We start from the raw sequence: 12112 nt of genomic DNA, 5'->3' as shown, positions 1-12112 counted from the left end.
CTTCCAAAACTAGACATGATCTGAACACAGGATTGTTGGGTTAAAGGGATTTTTCATCCATCTTCTGCTCCTGGAGAGGGATTTCTGTAGCTGCCATGGCAAAGGAATTCAGGTGTGCAGTTCTAAAGCCAGTTGAAAGCAGAGAACCCAGCCTTGGGTGCAATTAAAGTGCAAGCTCAACACCTCAAGGGCTCTCCACTAGGTTTGCTAAGAAACCAAATACCTTTCTTGGGTGGAAAGTGGAGCCTGAGCTAGTGTCTGGTAGGGTGAGGGTGGTGACATCCCTGGGGAATAAGGGACACTAAATTCCTATGTAAGCATACTGCCCTAATTACAGTGGGCATTTGAGAGCAGGGTATGTGGTGACTTCTTAGGCTTCCAGGGACTCCAGATGGCTTTCAAGTTACCATGTCTAAAATTACTTGAATGCATTTTCCCAAACACATGTGCTCTAACATGAGGGAGAATTTGTGAATAGCAGAGTCAGATTAGCCCAGGTTTCTGGCATGGTCTTGCTACAGATATAGCCTCGCCTGGGTTGCCTTTTGATGTGTTAGATGCTGAAATAGTGTTTTGCTGTATAGGTGGTTTAGCAGATACAGCTGAGCTGGTCTTTATTACGGTCTTGACTTCTATGTCCCCCTGCAGGTTGGCATCAGTCATCACATCAGACCAGCCAGTGATCAGTAGGTTTTTGAGTATAGACTTGGATTGCTGGTTTCTCTGGGTCTTGGGGTTTCAGTTCAGCACTGGAATTGGAATATGTTTGTGCTTCCTCCCTGGCCTTGGAACACAACTCTTCTGTCTCTTTTTAGGACGTGTTTAGAAGTGATAAGATGTACAAGCCTTGGGCATAAAACCTTATTTTCACCCTTATCTGTAGAGGGAATGACAAAGGGAGAGGGGAAGTTGAGTTTTAGAATAAGTGGTCTTACTCATTTGAAAGCACATTCTGGGAAGTCCACCAAGTAGCTGGTCACCAAGTAGCTGGTCACCGGTCTTCCACTTGTTTATTGGGACTCTGGTGGGTTCTGGACATGTGCATAAATTATCTCTACTGGTTGGCATCTGTTGTGTCATATGCCAGGTCAAGTGAGGGCCCGTTCACTATGGCGTATCACTACTGTGTGTCCATTTCAATTCCATTCAGAGGGACCTTTTAAAGCAAAAATCAGTTCATGCTATTTTGCTGGCTAAAAGCCTCCAGTGGTATCTCGTTGTCCCAAATATCTCCAGTGGCCTATTTGAGTTGACCCCTCTTTGTCTTTTCACATTCGTTCTGTTCCACCTGCTCCTCCTTCACTGTGCTTGGGCCCCAATGACCTGCCCTGCCCCAAACACACCAGGCTCATTTCCATTTGGGGGCTTTACTCTTGCTGTCTCCCCACTTCCCTGAGGATGTATTCTTCCCATACGCCTCTTCCCCATCACCCAGTCTTAGCTCAAAGGCCTTCAAAAGGCTGTCCTTCCCCATTTTCTCTCTAGCCCATCCTCCTGCTCATTTTTGTTCCAGCACTCATTCCTCTTTGAAATACTCTTATTTTTCATTTGTTTATTTTCTTGTCTGTTTGTCCCCACTAGAATGCATTGATCACCATTGTATACTCATTGTATATAGCACAATGTCTTATAGATAGATGGTGCTCAATTTGTGTTAAAACAAGATTCAAACAGTTTACTGGTAGGATCCATGCGGGTAAATAAAAAAGGCAGCATTTAATATATCTTATTGAGGACATAGTGAGGCGTAATTTTAACATTGCTTCTTAATTTCTTGAATCAGTAGAAGCAACAGTATTGGAAGTTTGGGGTTTAGGTGTGAAATTGGTAGGTCATTTTATGAAGTTGCTTTAGCAAGCCACTGGACTCTGGTCCTTATGTATCTTTGAAGTAAAGACTTTTTCTCTCTCTGGAGAAGACAGGTGGGCTTGAAGGCTGCTCCTGCCCTCAGTTCCTCCCCTGGCCCTGCATCTACAAGTTATAGGTTCTGACTCCTGAATATAGTTGGGATCCAGTCACTTTCACAATGTAATTGCCAAGTTTGAATGCACTCTGTGGAGTTCAGAGTGTTCCCTTGAAGTGCTCACATCTGAGTAGAGAGGATATTAGCAATTGTGAAAAGAGTTTATAAGATTCATTGCATTTAACTGGAAAAAGTTTCATCTCCTCTTTGGTCTGCTTCCCCAGCCTTTGCTCATGGTGTTCCTTTGAACTTTTCTCTTTCTGGCCCTTCACATTATTCCATCCTTTGGGAAGAATGCCCTGAGCTGGAATTTCAAGATCTGCTAAGTGAAAGAGGAAAGGGAAGTAAAATAGTCACTTCGATCTGAGGAGATCGAAGGGTGAGGAGAATATTGTTTTCACCCTGCATAGCAGGGGTCACATCAGCCCCTATCCCAGAGGGCACTTATGAGGTTAAAGGGCAGCTGGCTTATACCAAGTACTCAGCCAATAGTTGATGAAGTTCATTGTCATTTTCTTCTTCTGCTTGCCCATTCGGTCCTCCAAAAATGTTGGCCTAAATTTCAAGGGCTTTGTAGACACTGATTCCAACAGCCATTGCCCAGTGATGGTTCTAAATGGGTTCTATGCTCTTGTGTAAAAACTGGTGATATTCCATGCGTCTGACAGTAGGCCAGGAGCTATGGAAGTTTGGGAGGGGGAGCAGGGCTGATTGGGTTGCATTTTTTGGTTTTAGAGGCTATGAGTTGGGGCGTGGAAGACAAAGTATTGTCTGCAGAGCATGTTTTCTATTCCTAGACTGCTCAGCAGCAGGCAACACCAAGTGGGCTTGGTTTCCTATACATAAGTTGGCTGAGCTTCACTCCTGCCCTGCAGCTTGCAAGATGCAGCTACAGGGTCCAAGCATTGGCCAGTGGGCTGGAGATAGCTGTTGAGGATGCAGCAGCCTCTAGGAGTACCGGCGCTGCAGGCGTTTTTGCTCAGGCCAAAGCAAATGACAGCAGACAGTGAGAATCTTTTCCTTGAAGGTTTTCTTCCTGAGATGCTGCCCTCCCCATCAGCAGGCCTCCTAAAGCCATGACCGAGTCTACACGACATCAGGGAAAAGGCAGAACCAATTCCACATTAGTCATTGAACTGCTTCCTTCCCCCCTGTCATGTTCCTGATAGTGCACTGACCCTGTCAGACCAACACAGGCCCTGCCATGTCTTCCTGTTAGCCTGGCAGGGCTGGGCAGGCCCAAACCTGTCCCCAAGGACCACTGGGGATGTTTATTAAGGCTCAGAGTGAAGGTTTTCATTAGAGTTTTATGGAAGCCGTATCCTGCCACCTGCTGTGGTATATACATGTGAGAGGTAACAGACTACACTCACTGAGTGATGAACAGGCTAGCAAATCTGGAAAGAATATTCTTTGCTTGTTTTCTAAGCCCCTTACTATGTACAGACGCCTACTATCAGCCTCTGCTGGGCTGCACACGGCAGTCAGCCTGAGGCTACCTGGATCTTGTACAGAATTCTGGTGTCCTAGACCTGCAAGTCATTGCGAGGGAGCCATTCTCTTCCATAGCAGTTACTGACTTCCCTCCCACTTGGCCCCCACCAAGGAAATTTATCAGTATCCATTAATATTTTTTCATGATGAGTAATAAAAGCCATTTTTTTCCTCTAAAAAAAGTAAATCAGTAGCCACTGAGTAAAACAGTAATTTAATGTATAGTTGTACCTTTTAGAGAGATTAGTAAATACCCCTTTTATTAATAATCCAAAAAGGCTGTTTCTAATGCTGTTTTGATAATGAGAGCAAATAATACAGTTATGCTTCAGCAATGCACTGAGTCAGTTGTAAGTCAGACGGAAGGTGGGGAGAGAGCAGGGTCGGTGGGGCTGTCCTGCTGAGCGCAGGGCCCCTGAGTGAGCTGGCACCTGGAGCCCCACTGCCTTCACGAAGTGCATCCCTCTCTAGCAGTTTAAAACCATCCTTTTTGCCCAGGGAGCAGATGTTTTTACTTTCGTTTTCCAACTTTGGAGTTTATTTTTAGGATAAATGTTTATTTTCCTACAGAATTCAATTTACTTTTTCTTAACTTTCTTTTTCATTCCATAAGTGATATTTGTTTATTGTAGAAAAGTGATAAACTTATGGGTGGACAAAAAGAAAAAGATAACAAATAATCTCATTATGTAGAGATGGCAGTTCATATTTTGGATATAGTCTTCTAAGTTTTTAATAGACATCTATATATTTTTAAAGAGCTAGAGGCCATACTGTGTATTCTATTTTTCAGTCTGCTTTTTTCCTTTAATGATATCTTAACTATTATCCCATGTCAATAACTATACCTCTACAGTATTATTTTCAGGCCATGTAATATTCCATTATAGCCAATGGCTTTGCTCGGGCTAATCATGTAGCAAATATTTATCACTGATTTGCTGTCTTGAACCTTTAGAAGTGAAATTGCTGAGTCAAAGAGTATGTGAGTTTTACAGCCATGTGAGTGTATATTTTGTATATATGAACACACACATATTTCCATTCTCAGTAGAATTGTCAGTTCTTCTCCCAACCCTGACAGCAACTAATATTACAACTTTGTTAATTTCATGAATGAAAACAAAAATCTCTCCTTTCTCCTCTTTTAATTTCTAGTGTAGTTGAGCATTTTTAATGTTTACTGGACATTTGTTTCCTTTTCTGAATTGCTGGCATGTCTTTGCCTCACTTTTCTTAAAGTCACGTTTCTGTTTTCTTAATGAGTTTTAGGTAATTTTTAATAAGCATATATGGATGTGTTTTGTCATATGCCACATATAGTTCCATGTGATTTTTTTTGTACTTTGTTTTAAAATTTTATAATATTTTGTGATCTCTAGTCTATCACTTTATTGTTTGTGCTTAAATGTTATACTTGGGAACACTGTTCTCAGCCTGAGATTACATAAAGATTTATATAGTTTCATTACCATTTATATCATTTCATTTTACCATCAGATCTTTAATGCATCAGTTATTAATTTTGATGTACCATATGAATTAGATGTCACATTTATGGTTTTTAAAAAAATTAAGCACCCTCCTATCAAATTGAATAATGTAATTCATATCCACCATTATCATGTACTAAACAATTTCACCTGTTTGTATGTATTTCTGGGCTTTCTGGTTTGTTCCCCTGACACATCTGTCCGTTGTAGCAGGAATTTGAGGTGGGCTCAGCTGCCCAGGTGAGCTGCAGTGGATGCTTTGTTGGGGTGGGAGGAGCAATGCAGCCAGCCAGGGCCCCTCATCCCTGTTTCACCCAGGGTAGCTCCTTCATGTGGTAGTTAGAACTCACCAAAATTGCCTGAGGATCTTGTCGTGCCTAACCCATAGCTAATCTATACATTGTTCCCTTATCAATGAGAGCTGATTGTATTTTCTTGCCTATTCCCATTTGTTTATTCTTCCTCAGTATTTAAAAAAATGTATATATATTAAGATGGAGAAAATGGACACTTTTACAACATTGAGTATAGTGAGAATTCTTTCTCTCTAGCAATAGGGTATGTTTACTCAAGTCTGTTTATTATCCTATGAAATAGTTTGTGTCCTTTTAGGTCCTGTGTAATTTTGTTTTTGTTCTTAGCAATTTTTTTATCTTAATCTGAGGACATGATTTTTTATTTTTTAGAGACTGAGGAAGGAAGGGAGAAAGACAGGGAGAGAAACACCCATGTGAGAAACATTCATTGGTTGCCTCTCGTACATACCCTGACTGGGGACCAGACCTTCAAACTTTCAGTTTATAAACGATGCTCCGGCCAACTGTGCCACACCAGTCATGTTTAAGTACTTTTAAAAAAGTTGAGTCTATTGGTTTTTTTAGGTAGATAATCACATTTTCTGCAAACAATAATTTTGCTTCTTTCTCTCCAGTATTTTGTATTTATTTTATTTTCTTCCCTAATTGCATTGTCTAGGACTTGTAGGACAGTTGAAATATGTGACAATATGTGGGCATTCATATCTTCTTATTATCCTCCATGGAAATGCATGATAATTTATTTGAGAGATTTTTTTGTTTTTAATCCTCAACCAAGGACATGTTTATTGATTTTTTTTTTTTTTGAGAGAGAGAGGGGATGGGAAGGAGAGAGGGAGGGAGAGAAAAGAGAAAGATTGATGTAAGAGAGAAACATCAACTGTTTGCCTCTCATACATGCCCCTGATTGGGACCAAACTGGCAACCTAGGTATGTGCTGTGACTGGGAATTGAACCTATGACCTTTCAGTTTATGGGACAATGCTCCAACCAAGTGGGCACCTGGCCAGGGTGAGAGATTTTGTTTTTTTAATCATGTTACATATTGCATAATTTTATTATTTTACTTTAAGTTTTTCTTTGATGCCAAATAAAATTTGATTATATTATTATGGTCTTTAAAGATAATCATATGTATTTCCTCCTTTATTTATTAATACATTCACTCAGTAATTATGTCATAAATATGTATTGAGCATTTACTGTGTTCTAGGCAGTGTTTTCTGTGCTGAGGCTACATCAACAGAGTTCCTATAGATGAGGAGCTGGCGTGCTAGATCCTTGAACTTTAATGATTTGCTAATGTTGAGCTCTCCTCGTTTTCCTGAGGTCAATCTTGCTTGAATATGGTTTGTTAATTTTTAAATATTCTGTTAGATTTAATTTATTGGTGTTTTATTTAGGATTTGTATTTAGTGTTCATAAATGAGAGGATCATTTAGTATTCATGAAAAATATTTATTTTCCTTTTGCTATACTTGTCAGATTTTGACAACAGTGTAAAATGAATTGTCCACTTCATACTTTTTCTATATAATGATGAGATAAAGAATTAATAGTTCTTTGAAGGTTGGAAACAACTTTTCCAGGACTTTTTTTGGAGGCGGTTTTGATTGTTTTCCCAATTTCTTAATGGTTACTAAATTATTTATGCTTTCTCTTTTCCAGAGTCATTTAAATAACATGTTATATAGAAAATTATCTATTTTATTATGATGTTAAAGTTTAATACAATCTATTTGAGTGTGTAGTTGTAGCTCCTGTACCATTTTACTGGGCATTTCTTTCTCTTGCACCGTGACGAGCTTTGCCAGACTGTCTTCTTCACCATGTTCTGTGGAATCAGCTCTTAGGTTTAGGTTTAATCTGTTTTTTCAAAAGTTCTTTCTAATCAGTTCTACTCGTAGTAAATTCTGCTTTAAAAACTTTTAATGGCTATTGGGATTATCTGTCTCTTTATTAATTTACCATTGTAGTTTACATTCAACTAAGGCAAAATAATACTGCCTCTTAAAATTTTAATTGAAAGTTAATTCCTCCTCATTTCTTTGGACTCATTTTATTCTTTTTCTAGTCTTTACTCTCCCATGTTTTATTAGTCAGGACAGGTTAGTCTCTGCTATGGTAACACATGAGCTCCAGAACCTCGGTGGTTTAACACAAAAGTTCATTTTTTTAAATTTTATTGATTATGCCATTATAGTTGTTCTATTTCCCCCTTCATTCCCCTCCACCCTGCACACCCCCTCCCCCACCATTCCCCCCCTTTAGTTTATGACCACGTGTCCCAAGTTCTTTAGATTCTATATTTCCTATACTATTCTTGCCCTCCCCCCTATCTATTTTCTACCTACCATCTATGCTTCTTATTTTTTGTACCTTCTCCTCCTCCCGCTTCCCTGTTGCTAACCCTCCATGTGATCTTCATTTCTATGTCTCTGCTCCTGATCTAGCTGTCCTCTTAGTTTGCTTTTGTTTTAGGTGTAGTTGTTCATAACTGTGAGTTTGCTGTTCTTTCACTGTTCATCTTTTTTATCTTCTTTTTCTTAGATAAGTGTCTTTAACATTTCATATAATAAGGGCTTGGTGATGAGGAACTCCTTTAACTTGACCTTATCTGAGAAGCACTTTATCCGCCCTCCCATTCTAAATGAAAGCTTTGCTGGATAGAGCAATCTTGGATGTAGGTCCTTGCCTTTCATGACTTGGAATACTTCTTTCCAGCCCCTTCTTGCCTGTAAGGTCTCTTTTGAGAAATCCGCTGACATTCTGATGGGAACTCCTTTGTAGGTGACAGTCCCCTTATCTCTTGCTGCTTCTAGAATTCTCTCCTTCATTTTAATCTTGGCTAGTGTAATGATGATGTGCCTTGGTGTGTTCCTTCTTGGGTCCAACTTCTTTGGGACTCTCTGAGCTTCCTGGATTTCCTGAAATCTATTTCCTTTGCCAGCTTGGGGGAAATTCTTCTTTATTATTTGTTCAAATAAGCTTTCCACTCATGGCTGTTCTTCCCCTTCTGGTACCCCTATAATTCGGATGTTGGAACATTTAAAGATGTCCTGGAAGTTCCTAAGCCTCTCCTCATTTTTTTGAGTTATTGTTTCTTCATATTTTTCTGTTTGGTCATTTTTTTTCTTCCTTCTGGTCCACTCCCTTGATATTGCATCCCACTTTCCTTTCCATCACTATTGGTTTCCTGTGACTTTCCATTCATTTCAATTAGTTTAGCCTTTATTTGTTCCTCTAATTTGTGACTAAAATCAGCTAGTTCTGTGAGCATCCTGATCACCGGTGTTTTGAACTGTGCATCTGAAAGTTTGATTATTTCTTCGTTGCTTAGAGTTATGGGCTCTGTGACTTTGAGTTCTTCTTGAGCCATTTTTGGTCTGTTCATGCCCATTACGTAGGAGGAGCGGAGCCTTAGTTGTTCACCAGGGCGGGGCCACCCAGGTCACTGGGTTGTGACGCTGTATGTGGGGGCAGGGTCAGAATAGGGCAATAGCGGTCCCCTCTGCTGCTTCTCTCCGGGGGCCTGCACGGTCTGTCTCACTGCCCCTTCACTGGCTTATCTGCGCGTGAATGTGTGACTGCAGTCAGCCTGCTGCCTTGCGCCCTCACTGGCTCCGCCTGTCACAACCCCACACCTGAGGATTTGCCAGCCGCTGACTGCGAGCCTGGGTTGGTCTGGCTGAGTTTTCCTGCACAACCCCGCTCCAGCACCAGCCACTGGCTACGCCCCTCTTACTGGTCTAGCTGAAGGGGACCTTGTTGTCGGACTTCTGTAGTTTAATTTTCTGTGTTATGGCTGCGTATTTGTTTTACTAAAACTTTGTTGTCTTTAAACTTGGTTGTGCGAGAAGGCACAGCGTCTCTACCTACGCCTCCATCTTGGCGGAAGTCAGAAGTTCATTTTAAGCTTGCGTGGAGTGTGATGAAAGTTGGGCGTCTCCCAAAGACAGCTCTAGTTCATGTGTGATTCAAGGATTCAGTCTGCATCCACCCTCCACCCCCTTGCCCAGTCTTAGTATGTGGCTTCAGTCACTGCAAAAGGTGAAGAGAGAATGTAGAGATGGCCTATTAGCTCTTAAATGCCTGGGGCTGGAATTTACAAGTGTCACCTCTGTTCATATTTCATTGGCTAGAACTGGTCACAAGGCTCCCCTGGATATGGCTAAAGATGGGGATGGGGAGCCTGCACCACATTTGACTACCCAGGAATGCTACCTTTCTCATGCCCCACTGCCTATCTTGGAAATCCTCCCTGAGCTCCTGCTCACTGCAGTCTCCTCTGCTCTGCCCTACCCTTCACTGTGCAGCTGTGAGAAGGTCATTCTTTGTCTCCGTGAGAGGGTGGCTGTAGGTTCTCAGAGATCCCTCAGAGGGGGTCATCTTTAGGTTAACACTTTTCTCTTGTTTATATCCACTTCAGAATTGGTATATATATAAAGAGAGAGAGAGATACACATACATACTAATTAATATATATGTACATACTAATTAGTGCTTTGTGTGTATATAAATACACACACACACACACACACACACACATGCATTTTTAAATAAACCCTTCCCACAGTGAGGAGCGGAGTAATGAGGAGAAGAGTTCTCATCCTACCACACTGGAATGACACCTACTCAATGGGATTATTGGCAGGGTTAAATAAGACAGTAAAATATCTTTAGCATAACCCCTGGGAAATAATAAGCACTCAGTAAATTATGATTATTATCACTTTCCTTTGCAATTGAAAGTATCTTTGACATGAGGCATTTGCTTCAACCTTATTTACATTCTTAAGTTCCTGATACTTATAACTTGAAATTGATACCTATCTATCCTGTTTTCTTAGATCAAACCCAGTTTTTCTATGTTTAGTCACAAACACAAAACATCTAGAGATATCAGTAGCACTAATGGTTCCACTCATTTAAAATCCATTTTGATGAATAGTTAATACATTACTTAGAAGGGTCTAGGTCGTTCTGCAGTTACAAAAACCCTTAACATCCCCATGGCTTACAGTGCTGACCAAGGAGGTTGGTAGTAGCCCTTCAGAGGTCCACATGTATGTGTTTCACACGTAGTAGGTAAGGATGTCGTAAACCAGATGCTGGCTCCTAAGGTTTCCTCCAAGCGACACCTGCACTTCTAGTCACATTTCATTGGCTGAAGCAAATCCCCTGTGGGGCAGGGAAAGGCAGTCCCTTCCTGAACCCAGAGAGAGGACAGCCACAAAAGCCACAGCTGTGTCACTTGTACTCAAGCACTGGGTTGTGTACTTATGGGTATTTTCATTGACTCATTGCAACATCGGAGTGAATTGGGGGCTACTTATGGGCACATTTTACAGATGGGCAATGGGGCTGTAGAAGTAGCAGACCAAGACAGGCAGAGTCAGATTGGCGCTGGGCCTGTGCAGGTCAAGGTCAAGCCCAGGCAGATGCTCTCTGGGTCTCTGCAGCCTTGGGATCCCTTAAGTTACTTTGGTTTAGGCAGTTTTAAGATGCTAATTAACTGCTCTTGACTTGCATAAAAATACAGATATCACATTTATTTAAGTTAATCAAGTATCTTGTATGTAGCCTTGACTGAAGAGAGTGTACAATGAAATTTCTGCCAATAGAAAGTTCTCCACTTTGTTTCCTCATTGCAGTTTCTCCAGAAAGGGTAAGAGTGTCTTCTGACGGTGTTTTATAGCTCCACGCTGTGTGTGCAAAGATAGCAATTTCTAAATCTGCAAAAGCCCCTACTGACTCCTACATAACACATTAATCAAACAGAGACCTTAAAAAAATACAGAATATGAAAATACAGAGCTCTGAGCTCTGTCTCCTTAGTGCACCTTTGTGATTGCAGACCTGTGTGTACACTCGCCTTGGTTTCAGTGCTGCTCATTGTTAAGTGTGTCCATTGACAGACACTTACTTGTGCAGCAGTTTACAGGTTTAATCCTCACAGCAAATCTAGGAGGTGGTCCCGATCCATCCCCCATTTTCTGCATGAGTCTCAGAGCAGGTGAGAGTGTAGTTGCTGCTGGTGGCAGGGCTGGTTGGTGAAGGAGGCAGCTGAGATAGGCTCCCAGATCTGCTGGCTCTGATACTGATGCTGTGCATCAGTACCCTTTAATGAGTCTACAGTAGGGGAAAGGTAGAAAACTGTGTCTAACATTAGTGGAATGATTAAGTATGTTCTGGCACATCTACACAGTGGTAATGATCTTAGTGTTTCATAATATTCAAAAAATTTAAGAGCTTGTGAGAAATGTTTAAGATAAGGAAACAGGATACAGAAGTGCACACGGAGCTGAGATCGTGCAATATTTTTTTAAAATGCACAGAAAAGACTCTGGAAGGAAATCAGGGAAGACTGGAAGGTTCAGCATGTGGTGTTTATCTCTGGGTAGGACTATGAGTAATATGAATTCTTGCTGCTTCTACTTTTTAACCACTTTCAAATTATTTGAAATGAAAATGTATTATATTAAACAAACAAACAAACAAACAAGAAACTGTCCCAGGACTCAAAGCAAAGGGGCTATAGGAAGTTTTATATAGACTATAAAATCTAGCTGGAATTTCATATAATGGTGTTTTAAGTTTGGGGCCCTGAAACGTCTAAATAAAAATGAGTTTGAAATTCTCAGTTTCAAACATGGGAGACATCTTTACACTTTGGGAAGAACATGATGTCAGATCTCATTTTATACAGTAAATAGTCTGCTGTTAGGAAATGATATGCTGATAACCTTGTAGGGTTGCTAATTTTAAAGTCATAACATTTTGAAACTTGGTCTTCATGGGTTGGAAGTGAGACTAGTGGTTCCTGCAACCAAACAGGGTTCTCT

At 40.8% G+C, this 12112-nt stretch overlaps 1 protein-coding gene across 3 annotated transcripts in view; it reads left to right on the top strand.

The window, feature by feature from the left end:
* Nucleotides 1-12112, top strand: part of ARHGAP44 (Rho GTPase activating protein 44) — a 180879-nt gene that overhangs the window by 1311 nt on the left and 167456 nt on the right. The window lies entirely within an intron of this gene.

Source organism: Artibeus jamaicensis, unplaced genomic scaffold, assembly GCF_021234435.1.
Source record: "Artibeus jamaicensis isolate MK-2021 breed Jamaican fruit bat unplaced genomic scaffold, CSHL_Jam_final contig_781, whole genome shotgun sequence".
Lineage (NCBI taxonomy): Eukaryota > Metazoa > Chordata > Mammalia > Chiroptera > Phyllostomidae > Artibeus > Artibeus jamaicensis.
This window is presented reverse-complemented; position numbering and strand designations above follow the sequence as displayed.